This window comes from Balaenoptera physalus (genome assembly GCF_965194825.1).
Source record: "Balaenoptera physalus genome assembly, chromosome: 1".
Lineage (NCBI taxonomy): Eukaryota > Metazoa > Chordata > Mammalia > Artiodactyla > Balaenopteridae > Balaenoptera > Balaenoptera physalus.
This window is the reverse complement of record NC_138882.1, coordinates 176,527,592-176,550,044: the sequence shown is the minus strand read 5'-3', so window position 1 is coordinate 176,550,044 and position 22,453 is coordinate 176,527,592. Positions and strand designations below refer to the sequence as shown.

General features: G+C 41.2%; 1 long non-coding RNA gene across 1 annotated transcript; it reads right to left on the bottom strand.

The window, feature by feature from the left end:
* Window positions 1–1,010: 1,010 nt before the first annotated feature.
* LOC309642213 lies at window positions 1,011–22,370 on the bottom strand. The gene is made up of 4 exons (XR_014253047.1): window positions 22,275–22,370; window positions 19,429–19,578; window positions 15,674–15,801; window positions 1,011–3,298 (listed from the first exon to the last, which is right to left on the bottom strand). It is a non-coding gene; the product is annotated as an uncharacterized lncRNA (long non-coding RNA).
* Window positions 22,371–22,453: the final 83 nt, after the last annotated feature.

Sequence of the window (22,453 nt, the reverse complement as noted above, 5' to 3'; positions counted from 1 at the left end):
TTCTAAGTTTAATCCCATGTCGACCCACATAGCATTGAGGTAAACATGACTCTTTTTGAATTATGGTTTTCTCAGGGTATATGCCCAGTAGTGGACATGGGGAGGGGGAAGGGTAAGCTGGGACGAAGTGAGAGAGTGGCATGGACTTATATATACTACCAAATGTGAAATAGATAGCTAGTGGGAAGCAGCCGCATAGCACAGGGAGATCAGCTCGATGCTTTGTGACCACCTAGAGGGGTGGGATAGGGAGGGTGGGAGGGAGACGCAAGAGGGAAGAGATATGGGAACATATGTAAATGTATAGCTGATTCACTATGTTATAAAGCAGAAACTAACACACCATTGTAAAGCAATTATACTCCAATAAAGATGTTTAAAAAAAAAAAAAGACCACTTTGTCGCAACTACAATCATGTGCTTCATGGAATTTTAGCTAGGATACACTATTAGAGTCTTAAGATTTTTATACTTCCCTTTTTGAAGCCCATTTGGTGTTTTTGCAGAATTAACAATCTTGTGAACCTGGTAGTGCTTGTAATTCAGACTTCCATTGAGACCAAGGGCAGAACACACAGCTGGACACTGTGTGGCAGTTTAAATACTCTTCCAAAAGCTAATGCCACAGCTCTGTGCATTGATTGCAAATGCCGCCCAGGGTTACGTTTGTCTTTTCTATTGCTGTTTGTCGTATTTTGTTTAGATAGATGGTCAAAATGAACGCCATTGCTTAAGAAAAGCATAAACACAATTTAGTCACTAAATATGGCTGTATGTAGGTTATTACTGTGGGGAATCTTGGTTTGGCCAAAGTATTATTTTTAATGAAAATCCTGCAGACCAAGGTCCTTTATGTTTCCATAACACTTAAAAAAATGAACAAGCTATCCAATTACCGAGGTTTCACTTGTATCAATGTAGTTGCACATATAAAATTTGATTGTGAATTTATTTTTCCAGGACTTTTAAATTATGAACATTATTTGAATGAAAGAGAACCAATCTATTGATTATTTACAACTGAAATACAATTTTATTTCATAGATATCTTCCCATATAGTACATAAAACAATGAATCTGAAGCCACCCCCAAAACACAGGGTGGGGTGTCTTCCTCATTGTCCTTCACCTTCTGAGATGATACCACTCATAGTGACTGAAATCAGACTAGGTGGCTTAAAACCACAGAGATTTATTTGTTTACAGTTCTGGAGGCTGGAAGTCCAAGATCAAGGTGCTAGAGGGGTTGGTTTTGTGAGACCTCTTCCTAGCTTGCAGATAGTGGCCTTCTCACTGTGTATTCACATGGCCTTTTCTCTGTGCACACCTGTCTCTTCCTCTTCTTATAAGGACACTAGTTCTATTAGATTAGGGCCCTGCTGTTATGACCTCATTTAACCTTAATGACTTCCTTAGAGGCTCTATCTCCAAATATAGTCATAATGGGGGTTAGGGCTACAGGGGGAGGGGTGGGGCACAGAGACACAATTCAGTCCATAACAGTGTTATTAACAAACATTATATAATTTTAATGTGTGATTATTGTCCTCGTACATAAACTTTCTCAGTATTCCTCTGCCTTTCAGATATGCTGCCATCACAAAGACTTGGCTTTGCCACATTGCCAATTTCATTCCAGTTATTTATAATACAGGTATCTCTACTGAGTGCTCAGTGTATTCAAGGAATTATCCCAGATTCTGGAGATATATCCATTAATGAACCATCCCCCGGTAAGTAAATTGTAGTCTGACCAGATCTTTAGAAATTCAGAAAACTGCCACCTTCAAAGATATCTAGGAGTTCAGGAGTCCCAGATTGTGAACCACCTTACCTAACAACCAACTTCCTTGTAAAAAAAAAAAAAAGTATTTTATTGACTAATTAATGTAACCAATATTTATTGAGCGTTAACTTTGAGCCTAAGATACAGCAATAAACAAATTGTATTAAGTGCTTGGCCTCGTGAAACTTGTATTCTAATGGAAGAGACAGACAATAAACAAATTAAGATGTAGAATGTAATGTCAGGTAGTGATATTTTGAATTAAAAAAAAAAGTTAAGGAGAAAGAGGACAACTTGTGGGGGACGGGCTGCAAGCTAAGGTGCGAGGGAATGCCTCTCTGAAGAGATGACATCTGAGCAGAGACTAGAAAGAGTGGAGGAGTGAGCCTGTGGCTGTGCAGAGGAGGAACGTTCCAGGTAAAGGACAGGTGCAACGGTCCTAGGGCAGGAGTGCGGTGTGTTTCAGGGGCTACAAGGAAGCCAGTGTGACAGAGCAGAGTGAGCCGGGGGAAGAGTGGTAAGTGATGAGAGCATGAAGGATCCTGTAGTGTATTTTAGTCTACAAGAAAAGAAGCCATTGAAGCATCTGGAGACCAGAAGAAATAGAAGCTGATTTATATTTTAAAGCCTCTCTGGCTGCTGTGTGGAGAAAAGATGGGAGGAGTGGAGGCCCAATATAGAGCAGAGAGACAACTGCAGTGATTAGAGTGAGAAATGATGCTGGCTTGCACTAAATTGGTAGCACGGAGGTGTTGTGTGTGTGTGTGTGTGTGTGTGTGTGTGTTTTAAGGTAGGCCCAACAGGTATTGCTATCACAATTGATTAGTAATTTTTTTCTCTTTTTGGTCGTGCCGTATGGCATGCGGGATCTTAGTTCCCCAACCAGGAATCGAACCTGTGTCCCCTGCAGTGGAAGCACGAATTCTTAACCACTGGACCGCCAGGAAAGTCCCTGATTACTAATTTTTCTTTTTTTTTTTTTAATGATCACTACTCTTAGGTTCTTTTTTGTTTTTTGGCTGCGCTGGGTCTTCATTGCTGCGCGCAGTGTTTTCTCTAGATGCGGCGAGCGGGGCTACTCTTCGTTGCAGTGCGTGGGCTTCTCACTGCAGTGGCTTCTCTTGTGGAGCACGGGCTCTAGGCGTGCAGGCTTCAGTAGTTGCAGCACGCAGGCTCAGTAGTTGCGGCACGCGGGTTCTAGAGCTCGGGCTTGGTAGTATGGTGCACGGGCTTAGCTGCCCCACGGCATATGGGATCTTCCCAGACCAGGGATGGAACCTGTGTCCCCTGCATTGGCAGATGGATTCTTAACCACTGGACCACCAGGGAAGTCCCCCTGATTAGTAATTTTTAATCATGAAATGTTACATACAAAAAATAACCAACACCTACAATATTCCTGACCAGTACTCCTCAAATCTGTGCATCAGAAACAAGGGAAGTCTGAGAAACTGTCACAGTTAAGAGGAGCCTCAGGAGACATAAAGGTAATGTGCTGTCCTGGATGGGATCCTGGAACAGAAAAAAGACATTAGGTAAAAACTAAGGAAATCTGTATAAACTATGGACTTCAGTAATAATAATGCATCAATATCAGTTCATTAATTATACCAAATGTACCACACTAATGCACAATGTTCATAGGGAAACTGTGTGTGGGGGGAGTAATATGAAACCTTCTATACTATCTGTTCATTTTTTCTGTAAATCCAAGTTAAAAAGGAAAAAAAAACCAACAATGTAACTCATATCCATGTATCCATGGAGATGGCTGGTGGGGACGGATGCACAATGTGAATATACTTAATGCCACAAAACCATATACTTAAAAATGGTTAAAATGATAAATTGTATGTTACATACATTTTATTGCAATAAAAAAAAGATGTTTGACATTTTTGCTTCAGTTTTTTTTTCTGTTCACAAGGTTTAGAATTAGGTGATTTCCTCAGTCATAGTATTATAAGTGACAGAACTGATATCTGAACCCAGATCTGCCTCCAAAGCCCATGCCTTAACCACCCTGCTTTATTGTCCCTCCATTAGTGTCCGTGGAACCCCTCCTCCCCTTGCATTTCACATATATTCCAAGGTCTTACCTCCCCCAGAGAGCTCTTAAGGTTACTAGCTAATATTCATTCATTCAACAAATATGAATTGAGCTTTTCCTAGGTACCAGGAACTATGCCAGTACCTTTTCCATACTCGTGTAATTCTCATCACAGCCCACAGTGAAAGAGATAGTGCTATAGACCTGAGAAAACTGTAGCTTGGAGAGGTTACATCAACTTGTTCAGTATTATAGACCTAGGTGTACCCAAGCCAGGCATTAAACTCAGGTGTGTCTAGCTCTAAAGCCAAAGCTTTTAATGGCCTCCTTGTTCATTGGAGACAAGAGTATTATTTTTATTATTTCTGGTATTGTGTTTACCATGAGGGAAGGTTCACACCTCACATTGTTAGTAGCTTGAGTTGCCCTCATTCTCTAATTGTCTATACCTGTATTTTATGATAGATTCCTCTGGTTATTGATTGTTTCTTCTGTTTATGTCTTTTATCTCTCCCATAAGATCTGAGCTTCATGTACATGGAACTTCTTTTTTACCTCTGTACCGTGGCATCTGAAGCTAGAAGGAAATTGAGTGTTCTCTCCCAAGCCTCTGCCCTTTCAGAAGTTATTTTTCAAATAGGAGGCCACCCAGCTACTCAGGGGAGCCATGACTAGAACCCTGTTTATATCTGCTCAGCTAGGGAGGGCGCATGGTGCCACGGGTCTTCAGTTTAAACACCGGGGAAGGTGAACATCAGGGAATCAATGGTGTGTGAAAAGGTCCATAAGACACCTTTAAATCTCTTTCATTAATCTTTTAATAGAACCATTCTCTTAAAGTTGATCTTCCATGGCCTCCAAATTGCCAAAAGTTTTTTTCTGTTTTTATCCTTTTTATCTTAATGCCTTCTTTCTGAAGCTCTTCTTTCCTTGGCTACCATGGCACTGAACTCCCCTAGTTGTTCTTCTGTGATCACACTTTATTTTCCTTAACTGTTCCTCCTTCCACTTCCTAAAATGTAGGCAATTCCTAAGGCTGTCTTGAACCCTCCCTTTTTTCTTTATTCTTGCATCTACTTCAAGGGTTTCTGAACAATGGATCCCACATCTTTAGCCTTTTCTCCAAGGTCTAGACCTGAGGCTCCAGCTGTTTGAAAAATTCAGCTTGTGCAAAGCTAACTTCAACACCTACTCTCCACACCAAACCTGATCCTCCCTGTAATATTCAGTGCAAAGTCATCCTGTTCTCTCTGTAGGGATCCCATGCTTCCTTAACACCTCTTGCCTACATCTTTACAAAAGTACCTTCAGGGTCTCCAGATCGATAGTCTAATCCTACTTCAGTGTAACCTAGTAACTGATTCCAAAGTATTCGTAAGGTCAGCTCAGATGATTTCCCTCTCCTCTGCAAAGGAACTTTAAGGGGAGTCCATTGCCTACTAACTCAAATTGGGCTTTCAAAAAACCCTTTATGAGCTGGTCTCAACTGGCCTTTCAGGTCAAATTAATCTATCTCATTTTCTTTTGACATGTCTACACTTCTCTAATTCTGTACTTTTTCCTAATACTCTTCCTTTTTCTAGAAAGCCTCCCTCATTTCTGTTAAGACCTGTCAAAAATAAAATCAGATCAAAGTAAAATGTTAAGAGTTTACTGCGCATACAAAAGAAGAGTTCGCAAACTGGTAGACTTCAGATAGAAAGTGGCAAGAAGCTCAGAGGCATGTCCTTACAGGATGGCTTATAACACGAGAATAGGAAGTTGTTCAACCTTTACAATGATCGATTATTACAATAGGGGTTTCTAGACAGTAGGAGATTGGTTAAAAGTGATTATCTTATACTATTTTAGGAAGACAATTTAAATTTCATTTATGATTATCAGAGGCATTTACAAGAAATAACCTAAATTGAATTTCGTTTACATTCATGAAATAAGCTAGATTAAGTTTCCCTTTCATGGCCTAATTGGCTTTGTCTGCTCAGGGGATTTTTTTTTTTTTAATACTTATTTATTTGGCTGCGCTGGGTCTTAGTTGCGGCACTCGGGATCTTCGTTGCCGCATGTGGCATCTTTAGTTGCGGCATACGAACACTTAGTTGTGGCATGTGGGATCTAGTTCCCTGACCAGGGATCGAACCCCTGGCCCCCTGCATCAGGAGTGCAGTCTTAGCCACTGGACCATCAGAGAAGTCCCTGCTCGGGGGATTTTTAAGGCTGGTCTCCACTTTTGGTCATACTCTCAGCAAGTTCTTGTTCCTGTATATGTTCTAGTATAGGGTTACTCTCGGGTACCACTGTTGATGTTGGTAGGATGGATTGGTTCTTTGTTTGTTTGTTTGTTGGACGCACCACGAGGCTTGCAGGATCTCAGTTCCCCGACCAGGGATTGAACTCGGGTCCTGGCAGTGAAAGCGCCAAGTCCTAACCACTGGACCACCAGGGAATTCCTTTCTTTTTTTGGGGGGGGTGGGGTGGGGTGGATTGTGTGCAGTCACTATTACTGACAGTTGTATAGTCATGGTAGACATGGGTGGTTGGATCATTGAGTTCTTCTAGTTGCCTAATCCTGATGGACATTTGATGCGTGAGTAGCTGCTGAAAGGTATTTAAATCTCTTGAGAAGATGCAACACACTAGGGAAATTAATGTGATGACTATGAGAATACCCAAGGACTGAAAAATTCCCTAGGGCAGAGATTCCCAGGAGCCAAGACTTAACTAAAGAAATCAGTGGATGAACCGTGTCACCTATTTGGCGAAAGATGAACATCTGACCTTTAAGATCTTTTAAATTTGGGGTAACAATTCCTGATTTATTAACATGGAAACATTTTTCACCAATGACAATACACGCACCTCCTTGTTGGGCAGTTAGGTGCCTAAGACTCTTCTATTTGTAAGACTTCTGAAGCAAGGCTGGAAACCTTGGTATCTAAGGCTTGGAGAGAATTAGCTGTGTCACTGAAGCTTTTTTTTTTTAAGTTTTAGAGATATATAAAACAGCCTTTTCTAATTTACAGGTGCCAATATGAAGAATTAATGCTCTGACAAAGGAAGGAATCCAGCATTGTGTGTAGTGAGAGGATTTTGGTGCTTCATGGATTTCTCTTATGAACTGCTATCTTATGAATAAATGAATCAAGATTGGTGGTTTCATGTGCAGATATTTTTTTTGTTTCTGACTATTGGGAGTTAATAGCTCTAACCCACAATGACCATTCCAGTTTAGGGGAAGTTCCTGATATAGGGTGGTGTTGCATTGGAAATAAAGCCCCACTCCTCTTAGGGACAGAGTTAAGTTCTGATGGTCTTGGCTTGGGCAATTTGTGGATTGGTTACCCGAGGTTTCTTCAAGAACCATGAGCAAGTAGTGCTTCGATTACTGAATTTAGACAGAAGGAAGAATTCGCCATGGGATTAGGGACTGGAGAACATCCAGTCAGGGAAATTTTATTTTGGTCATAGTATTGGTAATGAATATAGGTAGAGAATCTTTAGAGTTTTGTTAAGAAAGTCTAATCCGAACAGTTTCATTACACTACTGAGGAGTGATAAGTCCCAAAGAGGGACAATCTGTTTGATTACTGAAAATATGAAGTGGAAATTTTTCTTTTATTGGAGGATGAATAGGAAATATAATTGGGAAGAGCTGGTTAGTTAGGCTTTAGGAATGTGTCCATAATCCACTGGGTTGATACCAAACTGTTTTGTAGCAAGATATAACTGTAAGAATACATCAGGTTGTTCATCAATCTGGGTACATATCCAACATTCTACTTAATTAGTCACTCTTGCTATTTTTTTTTGTACAGTGTCAATTAAGAGGTGTTTATACTTAACATTAGTAAAGGCTTAATAGAATTATTAATAATAAAAGCATGTTAATTTTGGCACCAGTGGTCTTGTTCCATTGACTTGGGAAACTTGTCTACATCATGTGGTTGTCTGCTTCTGGGTAAAATTTTTCCCTGGTATCCTTAATTTTAAGTTGGCTGTAGGTTGACAGGTCCGAGAGTCTGAGGGAGTTCTTTTTAGTTGAAAGGTATGAACCCACGGTTCAACACTCTGTAATCTGACTACTATCTGAGAGGTTAAAAGAACCTGATGGGACACCATCAAGGTTCAAGTGCAGCTTTTGGTTGATGTGTTTTCCTGAATACTGTCACTGGGTTCCAAAGTGTGGGGTAGAAAGTCCTCATCAGGTTGAGGGTCTCTAAAGGCCTCTTTGACCTGCTGGAAATAAGCTTCTAATATTGCACTAGAGCCTTACAGTACTTGGTCATATCAGAGTTCACAAGAGCTGGACGAGCATGTGGGGTTCTATCATTAAGGGCATGGGTCACACAGTAATGATTTCATCAGGCGTCAACTTATTTTTTTTTTAACATCTTTATTGGAGTATAATTGCTTTACAATGGTGTGTTAGTTTCTGCTTTATAACAAAGTGAATCAGCTATACCTATACATATATCCCCATATCTCCTCCCTCTTGCGTCTCCCTCCCACCCTCCCTATCCACCCCTCTAGGTGGTCACAAAGCACCGAGCTGATCTCCCTGTGCTATGCGGCTGCTTCCTACTAGCTATCTATATTACATTTGTTAGTATATATAAGTCCATCAGGCGTCAACTTATATTTTCCAAAAGGTGCTGATCTTATTGTCATAAGAGTTAAAGGTAACGCTTTAGGCCGAGGTAATCCTGTGGTCTCAGTTAATTTCGTCAATTTTAATTTTAGAATGCTATTGGTGCATTCAACCTTTCCTGAAGATTGAGGATGACAGGGACAGTGGTAGTGCCATTACGTTTGAATAACCTTGTCTAGTTGTTTTATAACTTGTCCAGTAAAGTGAATCCCTCTATCACTTGAAATTAAGTTTGGGGACTTCCCTGGTGGCGCAGTGGTTAAAAAGCTGCCTGCCAGGGGCTTCCCTGGTGGCGCAGTGGTTGAGAATCTGCCTGCCAATGCAGGGGACACGGGTTCGAGCCCTGGTCTGGGAGGATCCCACATGCCACGGAGCAGCTAGGCCCGTGAGCCACGACTACTGAGCCTGCGCGTCTGGAGCCTGTGCTCCGGAACAAGAGAGGCCGCGATGGTGAGAGGCCCGTGCACCGCGATGAAGAGTGTCCCCCGCTTGCCGCAACTGGAGAAAGCCCTCGCACAGAAACGAAGACCCAACACAGCCAAAAATAAATTAAAAAAAAAAAAAAAAAAATCTGCCTGCCAATGCAGGGGACAGGGGTTCAAGCCCTGGTCCGGGAATTAATTAATTAATTAATCTTTAATCTCGAGGGGTATGATGTCCATTTAAAAACAGGCTATAGATTGTGATTGTATAGTTTTGTCTGCTAATCAGATAATACCGCCCCCACAGGCCTCTCTGGTGGTGCAATGGTTGAGAATCCACCTACCAGTGCAGGGGACACGGGTTCGATCTCTGGTCCGGGAAGATCCCACATACCGCAGAGCAACTAAGCCCGGGAGCCACAATTACTGAGCCTGTGCTCTAGAGCCCGCAAGCCACAACTACTGAAGCCCGCACACCGAGAGCCCATGCTCCACAAGAGAAGCCTGCACACTGCAACAAAGAGTAGCCCCGCTCGCTGCAACTAGAGAAAGCCCGCACACAGCAACGAAGACCCAATGCAGCAAAAAATAAATAAATAAAATTTAAAAAATAAATTAAGTTTGGTATTCCCTGAAGGGGAAAAACATTTTCTAATAATTTCTTTGCTATAGTGGTGGCAACAGCTTTCCAACACGGAAAAGCTTCTACCCATCTAGAAAACAGACATACTATTATTAAGTACATACTGATGGCCCATAGAAGGAGGCAAATGAATGAAATGCAAATGCAAATGTTCAAATGGTCCAGATGGTGAGGGAGCAGTTCTGGAGCCACTATAATGGACTTACCCAGGTTATGTGATTGGCAGGTTAGACATTAATTAGAGATGTTTCACACCATCTTAGAACAGTTACCCCACCAATACTTTTTCATAATTTGAATCATTTTGTCAATTCCATGGTGAATAGTCATAGAGTGCTTGCAAAAGTGGCAACTTGAGGGGTTCAGGAAACACACCAGGTGGCTACTCAGGGCCTCCCAGCCTTCTTTTTATATCAAATTTTCATCCTACTTGGTGCCACTTTTGTTTTCTAATATAGATAAATTTGCTTGTCTGTTAAATAAGTTATCATAAGTGATTTGATTTGGATCAATTTTATGGAGTTAATTCGTTATAGACTTTTGGTACATTTTGAATCTCTTGAGTTGCAACCTTAGCATAAAAGTCAGCTATAACATTTCCTTGATATTCATGGTCTGATCTGTATAAGCTTCAGCTTTTCTGACAGCAACTTGTGAAAGTAGTAATAGTGCAGAGGAGCTTAGCAATCTGAGGTCCATTTTTTATAGGCATGCCATTTGATGTTAGGAATTCCCTCTGTTTCTATAGTATACCAAAATCATGGACTACTCCAAAAGCATACTCTCTATTGGTCATACCTATTTATAGTTTTATCTTTGGCTAACTCACAGGCTTGAGTCAGGCCAACTAACTCTGCAGGTTGTGCTGAATTAAATTGGGGAAGAACTTTCCTTTCTAATAATTCATTTGGGGTAGTAACAACATAGGAGCCTGATATTTTCCTGCAGAATTTTTGGCATAGGAGCCATCAACATAGAGTATTAATTCTGGATTGGTTAATGGGGTTTCCTGTAAATCTAATCTAGGAGTCAAATTTTGAGGAACCAATTCAATACAGTTATACGTCTCTCCTTTGTTAGGTAAAGGTAGGAGGGTAGCAGGGTTTAAAGAGTTATAGCAAAGAATGCATAGGTTTGAAGGACACAGGAAGGAGCAGAATCTCATAAGATGTTAGTCTCCTGACTGAGAAATGCTGTGAATGCTCAGTATTTAGTAAACTTTCTACAGCATGAGGAACCTGTAGGTATGAATCATTTCCCTGAAAAAGTTCCGAAGAAGACTCTACAATTTTTTGTTGCTGCAGCTACTGCTTTTAAACTATTTGGATATGCCCTGATTGCTGGGTCCAACTGCAGGCTGTAAGAGGCTATAGGTCTATTTATTGCTCCATGTTCTTGAGTGAGGACTCCTAAAGCCCGATTGTTCCATTCATGGATGAACAATACAAAGGGTCTAGTACATTTGGGGGGCAATAATGTGGGAGGATTTTGTAAAGCCCATTTGAGTTCAGTAAAGGTTTCCTTATGTTTTATTTTCCAAGGAAGAGATTCCTGAGTGCTACGTTTAGTTCATAGAGTGGGGAAGCCAATAAAGAAAAATACGAGACTCAGGACCTACAATATCCTGCAAGTCCGAGGAATCCTTACAGGTCTAGGATAATTTTGAATGGTATTTATTTACTTTTTTAATATTTACTTATTTATTGATTTGGTTGTGCCAGGTCTTAGTTACAGCAGGTGGGCTCCTTAGTTGCGGGGGGCAGGCTCCTTAGTTGTGGCATGCGACCTCTTAGTTGTGGCATGCAAACTCTTAGTTGTGGCATGCATGTGGGATCTAGTTCCCTGAGCAGGGATCAAACCTGGGCGCCCTGTACTGGGACTGCAGAGTCTTAACCACTGCGCCACCAGGGAAGTCCCGAATGGTATTTATTCTTTCTAAAGACAGAAAGATTCCTTTTGCAGAGAAGTCATGACCTAGATAATGAACCATCTCTTGTGGTAACTGAAGCTTATCTTGAGGCCTTACAGCCTTTATAAGCCAGTCATTGTAACAGGTATGTTGAATCGATTCCTACATATTAAATCATCTACATATTAAATCAAGGTAGAATTTCTGAGAAATTGCAGCAGAGTGTTTAAATCCTGATGTTAAATTTGTGAAGTGTGGGGGAGCCTCGGTAAATCCCTGATGCATTATCGTCCGATACGATTTGATTTCTCCAAGTAAAAGCAAATAAATATTGACTTACTTTGCCCACAGGGATGCTGAAGAAAGCAGAGCATAAGATCACAACTGTAAAGCATTTGGATTCAGTTGGTATATTTGCCAACAAAGTACTTGGGTTTGGTACTCCTGGAAACGTCAGTATCACAGTGGCTCTTACTTATGGCTCTAAGGTCTTATACAAATCTCCATCCCCATCTACAGGGTTTCTTTAAAGGCAAGATAGGAGCACTGCAAGAATTGATACAGGGGATAATTAGCCTCTGACTTAATAAATCTTCTATTATAGGGGTGACCCCTTATATGGCTTCAGGCTTTAAGGGGTACTGAGGTGAGTTAGGAAGCAGTTTAGAAGGATCATTCTGAATTTTAATGATCATTCTGAATTTTAATACTTCTTATCCCTGATAAAAAGTATCAGGGATTTCAGAGAGATCTATAACATCTATACTTTTATGGAATTTAGTAGTCTCCTCTGGACAATCAATTTGGGCTTGGAGAACACATAATGCTTCAGTGTCTGATGAGTCTGGAAAGTCTAAGGTTATTTCTCCTGAGGAAAATTTTATTTGGCCTTGTAATTTAGAAAGCAGATCTTTTTCTCCCCCCAAAACAACCAACTTTTTATTGAAGTATAATTGATTTACAATGTTGTGTTAGTTTCAGGTGTACAGCAAAGTTATATATGTATAACTTTTTCAGATTCTTTTCCATTATAGGTTATTTATTACAAGATATTGAATGTAGTTCCCTGTGCCATATAGTAGGTCCTTGTTGTTTATCTATTTATATATAGTAGTGTGTGTCTATTAATTTATTCCTCCCCTCCCCCTTCCCCCTTTGGTAACCATAAGTTTGTTTTCTGTCTGTGAGTCTATTTCTGCTTTGTAAATAAGTTCATTTGTATAATTTTTTAAAAAAATATTTATTTATTTATTTATTTGGTTGCACCAGGTCTTAGTAGCGGCTCGCAGGCACCTCAGTTGCAGCACGAGGGCTCCTTAGTTGTGGCATGCAAACTCTTAGTTCTAGCACGCATGTGGGATCTAGTTCCCTGACCAGGGATCGAACCCAGGCCCCCTGCATTGGGAGCGCAGTCTTATCCAGTGCACCACCAGGGAAGTCCCTGTATCATTTTTTAAGATTCCACATATAAGTGATATCATACTATATTTGTCTTTCTTTGTCTGACTTACTTCACTTCGTATGATAATCTCTAGGTCCATCCATGTCACTGCAAATGGCATAATTTCATTCTTTCTTATGGCTGAGTAATATTCCATTGGGGTGTGTGTGTGTGTGTGTGTGTGTGTGTGTGTGTGTGTATGTATACATACCACATCTTCTTTATCCATTCATCTGTTGATGACATTTAGGTTGCTTCCATGTCTTGGCTATTATAAATAGTAAATAGCTATAGAAAGCAGGTCTTTACCTAGGAAATTCACAGGGGTAGTACTGCATAATAGAAAAGTATGACTTTCAGAGAAAGAGCCAACAGTTATGGATTCCAATAAAGGAACTCTTTGAACTTGACTGGAAACTCCCACTACTAAGATATTTTTATTACTCTGAGGAGGTTCTTCATGTGTCATGGTGGTTTTAAAGTAAATAGAGTTGGGGGGATGGGGGGAAGGGAGTTCCCTGGTGGCCTAGTGGTTAGGATTCGGGGCCTTTGCTGCCATGGCTCAGGTTCAACCCCTGGTGGGGAACTGAGATCCCACCAGCCTCATGGCACAGCCAAAAAAAAAAAAAGAAAGAAAAAGTAGAGTTGCTCTGGTATCTATCAACATGGTAGAAATTTCTCCATTTAAGTTTAGTTTAATTTTCATTCTCGAGTTAAAGGAATTATTGAAAGTAGCTTACTGGGCAATTTCTTGGAGCCTTATCATTGTTGACAGTCATCACAAGAATCTGGGAGTTGAGAGCTCTCTCTTATAGGGCAACTGGATTGCTAAAAGTGGCCTGTTCTTGGACTTCCCTGGCAGTCCAGTGGTTAAGACTCCGTGCTTCCAATGCAAGGGGCGCAGGTTCGATCCCTGGTTGGGGAACTAAGGTTCCATATGCTGTGTGGTGCAGCCAAAAAAGAAAAAAAAAAAGTGGGCTGTTCTTCCAATGCCCCTTTTGATTACAGTATTTGCAGGTATCTCTACCAATAGGGGCAAAACTTGGAGTAGGAATGGACCTCTTGAAGTTGGGTCAAGGTTGTTGCAGTCGTAGGGCCATGAATTTATTTTCTTGATAGCAGCCTTTTTCTGTTCTGTTGTTCTTTCAAAATGTTCAGCAAGATGTTGAAGCTCTGGGAGAGAAGTGGCTTCTGATTCTAATTTATGTTCCCGTTAACAAACCCTTGAGCTCTGGGTTAAGCCTATTAACAAAATGAGCACACAAGGCAAAACCAGTCCCCAGGTCTTTGAGACAACAATATTGTCTAAGTACTACTTCTAAACTAATTCAGAAATCTGCCACTGGTTTTGTTTTTAAAAACAGTATTGTAATATGGCCCAGTCAATTCTCATAGGGAAAATCTTGGGAACTTCTTCAAGAAGCTGCTGACTTATTTTCTTGCTCTTTTTATTCTACCTCTGGAGGCATGTTTGTTGGGGCCTTCAAAATCTTAGGTAGGGTCTTTCCAATATATTTCTTGAAGCCAATTTTGAGCATTTCCTGGACTCAGTGTTAACAAATTGGTAAAAATCAGGTAGTCCAGGGTCATAGGCACCAAGAATTTTGAAATTCTTCTATAAATTTATCAGTGGTTTGGTCCTTTTTAGGGTATGGAATATCATTTACAATGGTTCAAAGCTTGGCTCAAGACCAGGGTTTAAATTCTACTGATCCCTGGTTCATTAGAGTAACTTATTTTAAAGGACATCTGATATTTAGGGGGTTTGGGGGGAAAGGGTAAAAGATCAAAGGGGTTAGCGGGTTCAGAAATAATCAGATTAAGGAGAATAAACAGGAGCAGAGGGATTAGCTGCAGGTCACTCAAGTCATTCATGTCGATCAGAGCTTTGGTCTTAAGTTTTTCGTTGGCTCATTGTAATGATTCCTTTAGAAGAGGCTATTTTAGAGTGATTCTGTCTTCTGGAGGCTTCCATATCAATCGAAAATGCATTCCATTGGGTTTTTTAAAACATTTATTTACTTATTTATTTATTATTTATGTATTTTGGCTGCGCTGGGTCTTAGTTGCGGCATGTGGACTCTTAGTTGAGGCATGTATATGGAATCAAGTTCCTCTACCAGGGATCGAACCCGGGTAGCCTGTATTGGCAGTGCGGAGAGTTACCCACTGGAACACAAGGGAAGTCCCATGCATTCCATTGGTTTTGAAAGGTTTGGGATCATATCTTTTCAGGGGTACCCCTAAGGTGGACTACCTTATCTAAGTTAAAGTTTCCCCAAAGTGACCACTGGAATTCCAAGTTACCCTATGTAGAGTGCACTCATTTTTCCAAAAAGGGACAAGATCCTGGTCATTAAGTACATATACATAAGAAGCAGGAGTTTTTGAAGGAGGTAGGGAAAGAGTTTTAGACCGGGTGCAACTAATCTTTGCCTTTATTTATTTATTTTTTGGCGGTGGCACGTGGCTTGTGGGATCTTCATTCCCTGACCAGGGATTGAACCCATGTCCTCAGCAGTGAAAGCACAGAGTTTTAACCACTGGATCACCAGGAAATTCCCTAATCTTTGCCTTTAGATTCCCTAAAAATGACTGTATCTATAAGAGAGTGTGGGAATTTTACTGCTATCTAGAAACCCAGGGAATCATGGGTTTTCTCCCTTTACAGACAGAAGGGTGACCAAAAAGCTTGAAGATGAGCCAGTATGCACAATAAAGTCAGAGAGCTCCAGACACAAAGAGAGCAGAGCTTGGATCCAAGAGAGACTTACCCTAGAACTCCATGGTCAATGAGAAAGCAGTGAGCACAATGGGCTTGTTAGGTGCTGGCACCTGGTTACTCACCGGCCTCAGGGCTTGTCAGGGGATAGTCTTCAGATGTTACTTATGACACAAGAAACTGTGAAAAAATCAGATCAAATTAAAATGTTAAGAGTTTATTGTGCACACAAAAGAACAGTTCACAAACTGGGAGACTTCAGACTGAAAATGGCAAGAAGCTCAAAGGCATGTTTATAGGATGGCTAATAACATGAGACTGAGGAAGTTGTTTAACTTTTACAAGGATTGGTTATTAAACAATGGGGGTTTCCAAATGGCAGGGGATTGGTTAAAAGTGATTATCTTATACCATTTTAGGAAGACACTAAGTTTTGGGTATGATTATCAGAGGCATTTGCAAGAAATAACCTAAATTTAGTTTTGCTAACATTCATGAAGTAAGCTAGATTAAGTTTTGCTTACATGGCTTAACTGGCTTTGTCTGCTTGAGGAATTATTAGGCCTAGTCTCCATTTTAACAGACCCAATTCAACCTACAAGGCCCTTCCTTACCACCTCAGCCTAAAGTAATTATTTGGTGATTCTCTTTAGCCAAGGATAATTGGTACAGGAGGGGGGAGGGGGGAATCCCAAAGAGGATCCACTTAAAACAGGGACCAAAATTCCATAGTTAAGATAAAAGGACTGATTGTAGGGAGAGCCAATCTGGGACAAAGCTAAAACAAACAAAAACATACACATACACACCATAATACAATAGATAATAATTATACACAAGTGTCATTACTTTAATATAAAAATATGAAAGACAGGTGTTTACATATGTTGTATAATTTATCCTTCATTTACATAGATGCTGTTATTTAAAAATAGGACTTGTTAATAGTGACAATAACAGGACTAATTAAATAATGTATGAGAAATATGTAACAATATCTTTATGCATTTCCCTCCTCTGATACAGCAATTTACTTTTTTTAAACAATTGAATATTTAAATTTTATAGGCTATATTATTCTGTATTCTTAAGACATAAAAACATAAGAATTTTTTAAAGGAGAATGTAAATTCAATAGGATTAATTAAACAAACATTGTTATATTTATTAAAAAATAACAATGGCATGTTCCTTTCTGCCCATGATACAGGATCTTTTCACTCCTTTGGTTTCCTTTTCCAATAATACTTCTCTGAACTGCCTGCTGCCTTTAGGACATCCTTCTTTTCTTTTATGTAGTGGTAAAGCTGAATACAGTCAAATGTGAAATTCTCTTTGACTTGCAGTTGTGCTCTTATCAAACCCACATTACACTGATTCATGGTGTCCATCCAATGTTATGACATCAATCTAAATATCCTCTCAATAAAAATATTTGAGGGTGGAATACTTAGGATTTTACTTACCAGCAACAGCAAGTTTTGGGACTCGCAGGAATTAATTTCTAGCTCTCCAAAAATGTCCATCCATTTTTTATCTACAGGCTTATTTTGGTAGACCAGCTGTTTGTCAATCAGGTCCTTTGCATCTATACATTCATCATAGAGGTTATCCTGTGTCTAAAATGTCCATCATTTTTAAACATCCTGAAGCACATTGAATGTCCTTGTTAAGTTAAACCTCGCTTTCTCAGGGAAAATGGTTTTAAAGCACAGAGGTAATTTGAACTTGTGAAATCGAAATTGGATTCCAAATGAGTTATTGTTCTAGTAAAGAAGTTGAGAAAATCCTGTTTAATTTGGTTGCCCTTTTCTGGTGACATTCTTTTCAGTTCTAAAGCAGTTTTCTTTCCAAACAATGAGTCATTTTTTTGCTGTGTGAGTTTTTGTCACAACTTACACATAGTATCAAATAACGCAGGTGCAGACAGCTTATCCTTTTCTAGGCTCCTTATGGCCTCTTCAAAGATCATCAAGCAGTTCTGGAGAAAAAGCATATAAATTTCTGTTGTACTGTAATCCTTTTCTCCATTCTCATCTTCAACGCACTTCCAAATTAGAGAAGGACATTCTTCTTTTCCCACACTTTGAAAATAGGATTCTATAGTAGGCCAACATTTTAACATCTTTCCTATGGCTGGCAACAATGACAGCCATCTTGTTGGCATCTGTCTAAGGAGTCTCTCTCCTTCCATTTCTACAAAGTCAAAAATCTCATTAAGTGCTTCTACATGTTTTGAAGAAACTGAAAATTAACCCAAAACCTTCATTATGAAAGCCTCAATGTCACAGGAAAGCAAATCACACCCCTTTTTAGCAGTCTTGTGTACAAGCTGTGCAGGACATTTAGCAGGTAAGATATTTTCATTGTTTTTGGTAAGAAGTTTATAGACTGAATGGAATTGGCTGAAATTTACATCTGCACTATCTGCTGAATATGCAGATAGGTGCGCAAAGTCTAGTTTGTATTTGGATAGGATATCAACAATCTTTTGTTTTGTGTTTTCTGAGGTTTCATTAAAATCTTCATAGAAGTCAAGAAGACAGTTTGAAACTCCATTTTTCAAATCGAGGTACCTGAGAGCTAGGGGGAACACTTTTTATTGCCATGATTCAACACATCACTTGATATACCATAGAAAGCACGATTGCTGGTAAGATCTGACAGGATCAGCTCTATACTGTAAGGGGCCAACACATCCATGATCAAAATCGCCCCTTTTGTTCGCCCACAAGACATTTTAGTTGCAACCTCTGAATCAGGATATGTAACTTTACTCAGCTTCACAGAGCGATCAAGAGAGCAATAGAACAACGCATGTTCATTTGTATGATATGCCCAAGCTAATTCAGCAGCTGCTATTTTCCATTGAGCACTGGTGTGTTTTTGGGAGACAAAAACACTTTGTATTCATTCAAAAGTGCTTGCTTGTCTCATCCCGGATTTGTGGGATTCGGTCCCCATATGTGTCTTCACATTCCCTTCTCCACCATGGCCAACCCTGAATTCTTTTCTACATATTGTGCAGTATGCTCCTTTTGGATTATTTACCTCCCTAATCCAGTAGTAAGTGTCCTTCCATCTGTCATTAAAATAACATAGCCATTTAGTCTTCTTTCTTGGTATTGTCTGGGTCATGCTGGCATTGGTATGGAACTCACTCTCATTTTCATTATCTGAACTCTTAGAAAACATGGTCACAATATTCATAAAGTTAAAAATTACACTAGCACTATCTCCATACAGAGCAAACAGTTAATTGGACTGTTAACATTCCTGACTAGAACTTAAGTTGCTCTGAGAGAAGGCTACAATGGATATACTATGTGAACCACACAAATGGTTGCCAATATCACTGGTCAAGGGAAGGCTGACAATCACCATATTAATTTGTGGTTAACAGAAGGCAGACTATCATCGTATTCATAAAAAAGGTGCAGTCTTCAGCCTCTTTTTTGGGGGGCCATAATATGGGTTTTGCGCCCCTCCTCTCCCCTGCTAATCTTTGCACTCACTGCTGAGAACCAGGGCATTTTTTTACCCAGGAGGGATTCCTTGGAATATGGGACTTTCAGGGACAGTCCCAATCTGGTATGGTTGGTCACCAAAAATAAAGTTCATTACTCTCTCATTTTCATGAGTGAGAGCCTGTCTAGTATTTTCAGATCTGCTATTTTGACTTTAGCAAGTTAGGTTTAGCTAGACTTTCTGAGAAGTATAGTCTAAGGTAAATCAGATAAAAATGGTTAGCCAAATCTTTCTGATGGTAGTTTTTCTGTAAGTTTTGTTTGGATAAATGTGGCTTACCTTGAACTTTGCAGTATTTAGTACAGCTGTTCCACAGTTTCTTTCTTTAGATACAAGGAACAGTTCTGAGACTAGCTGGGAAGTCAAGGTTGGCTGTTCCAAATGATTTAGCTGCGCTTGCTTTTGCTATTTCTAATAGCTCCATTTTACCTACAAAGAAAACACCGAACACTCATTAATTCTATAGCATACCCCAAAAAGGCTAAGAATGACAAACTAAGGATGCACTTTATTATAAAAGCAAGATAAAGATGCTCACTTATGTTATAAAATACTTCACAGTCTTGTTATGCCAGTAAATGTAAAAAAGGGTGGAGACAGAAAACGCAAAAGAGAAAGGAAAATTAATACCGTTCCTCCCGCAGTCATTAGTTAACTTATTAAAAGCTGAAGGCAAGATTTGTTAAAGCTGCTCAGAGCTGGTAAACTAATGTCATTAATAGACATTTAAAAGGTTCCATTAAGAACTGCCTGCACTAGATTCCTCCACCCTGAGCCATTTAAAGCCACAATTAATCTTTAATCTCGAGGGGTATGAATGATGTCCATTTAAAAATAGGCTATGGATTGTGATTGTATAGTTTTGTCTGCTAATCAGATAATACCGCCCCTACGGGCCTCTCTGGCGGTGCAATGTTGAGAATCCGCCTACCAGTGCAGGGGACACGGGTTCGATCTCTGGGTTCGATCTCTGGTCCGGGAAGATCCCACATGCCGCGGAGCAACCAAGCCCGTGCGCCACAACTACTGACTCTGTGCTCTAGAGCCTGGGAGCCACAACTACTGAAGCCCGCGCGCCTAGAGCCCATGCTCCGCAACAAGAGAAGCCACCGCAATGAGAAGCCCGCGCACCGCAGCAAAGAGTAGCTCCCGCTCGACGCAACTAGAGAAAGCCCACGCGCAGCAACGAAGACGCAACGCAGCCAGAAACAATAAATAAATAAAATAAAATAATAAAATAAATAAATTTATTAAAAAAAAAGATAATACCGCCCCCAACCCAAAGCTACAGAGATTTCATACATCAAAAGAAATCAAAGAAATTAAATGACACAACAACCTTGGTTCCCTAGCCTACTCATATACTGTCGCCCTACATGTAAAAAGAGGTGAACCTGTGCGCCACTCTTAACCACAAATAACCCACCCACCTTTTTTATTTTTTATTTTTTTGTTTATTTATTTTTTTTCTTCCCTGCTTTATTTTTCTCCAGAGCACCAGTCAATGTGAAATATCCTGGATAATTTATATTTTATATATTTATTATTTTATCGTATCTCTTCCCCACTAGACTGTAAGCGCCATGAGGGTAGAGTTTGTGGCTTTCAGTGCGGTAGGCGTTTAATAACTTTATTTTATTTTTTTGAAGGAACGAAAGGTCTTATTTGATTGGTTTGTTTGTTGTGAAAAAATGGAGCGGAGGTGGACACCACGCCCCGCGCCCCACCCAGGTCCCACCGCCCAGAATTCAGATATCCTGCTTTGCCCTCCTACCTCCACACAAAATAAGAGGCACGGAGGGCCTTGGCTTGGGGGCACGTCCTCCCTGCCAACCTGGCCTGAGCACAGGGAGAGACCCTGACACCAGCTGTTGGCAGAGACATCGAGGCCACAGAGCTTAGCAGGTTCCAGGCCTATATTTTGTTTCTTCTTCTTCTTCTTTTTTTCCCCCCAGGCCTATATTTTGAGGTCCAGAGCGCAGGCGTCTGCATCTGACTTGCAGGCAGAGCAATCCTGCCTCACAGCTCCTAAAGCCCACCGTGGATCAAACACCACCACTTGTAGCTTCAACAACCTCTGCTCTGCCATATTCTCTCTGACCTAAGTCCCACCCACCTTTTTTACTTACAGGAAACGGGGTTCTGCTCTGCGACCTCTTCCTGGATCTCTCCCTCCAAGTGCTGTGTTCTTTCGGGTACACCACAGGGTCAGAGCCCTAGTACTGTCACCCTGCGTGTTCGAGAAGGCCCTTCTGTAATACGACCTTCCCCGAGAGCGACACTTCCTACGGGATCGCGACCCGCTCCGCGAGGAAGACTGCGAGTGGCGCCCGTACTTTCTCTGGTGGCGCCTTTCGGACCGAGACCGTGACCTGCTCCTTCTCCCGGGCGGGCTCTTGACTCCTGGACCACGACCGACTCCAGCGAGACGCTGGAACAGGAACGAGAGCGTCTGGAAGAGCGGGCGAGCCCGGCCACAAGTTCGTTCACGTAGCTAAGACATCGTTGCTGCCAGCTCTGAAAAGGGTCACTTCCCCAAAACCCAGAGTATCTCCTAAACCTAATCCTATCTCCCGACAATTTTCCCCGGGAGGGGATGTCTGGCAATCTGGAGACATTTTTGGTTGTCACAACTGGGGGAAAGAAGGGGATGCAGATAAACACCCTACAGCGCACAGGACTGGTCCCCCCCAAAAAACAGAATTATCTGGCCCAAAATGTCAGTAGTGCCTAGGCTGAGAAACCCTGCCTTAAAGCAAACGGAAAAAAAGGGTCAAGTCTCAGAAGAGGGTCACCGCGCCGGGACCCTCTGGGTCGCCCAGGTAGCCCGCTTCCAGAACCGGGAGGTCCCCGCCTCCCGGGAATGACCCCGCCACTCACGGAGGCGAAGCTACGGCGAGGACGGGGCCAGGCTCTGAGAAAATAAACGGGACTTTAAAACCCCGATTAGTGCTGTGGGGCCGCGAACCCGGACCTACGTTTTGCACCACACGGGACCCATGCCTGAGATAACTGTGTGAGCGACCCCAGCACTAGAAAATTTACCACCTCACTGAAGACGGATACAGAGCCCCAACAAACGCCTTCTTTCGAAAGCTTAGGAGAAAGCAACTTCCCACACCTACCCTTGAATGCCGGACCCAAGTATCACTTCCGATGTACACATGTGAACTGAGCGCTGCGAAAAGTCCCCACAGCTGGCGCCCGGAGCATGCGCAGAGACGTCGGCGCGGTGGGCGTGGCTCTCTCTAGCCCTCCCTCAGCGAGTGGTACTCTCCCCGCGCCGCTCCCTCCGCCCCGTCTC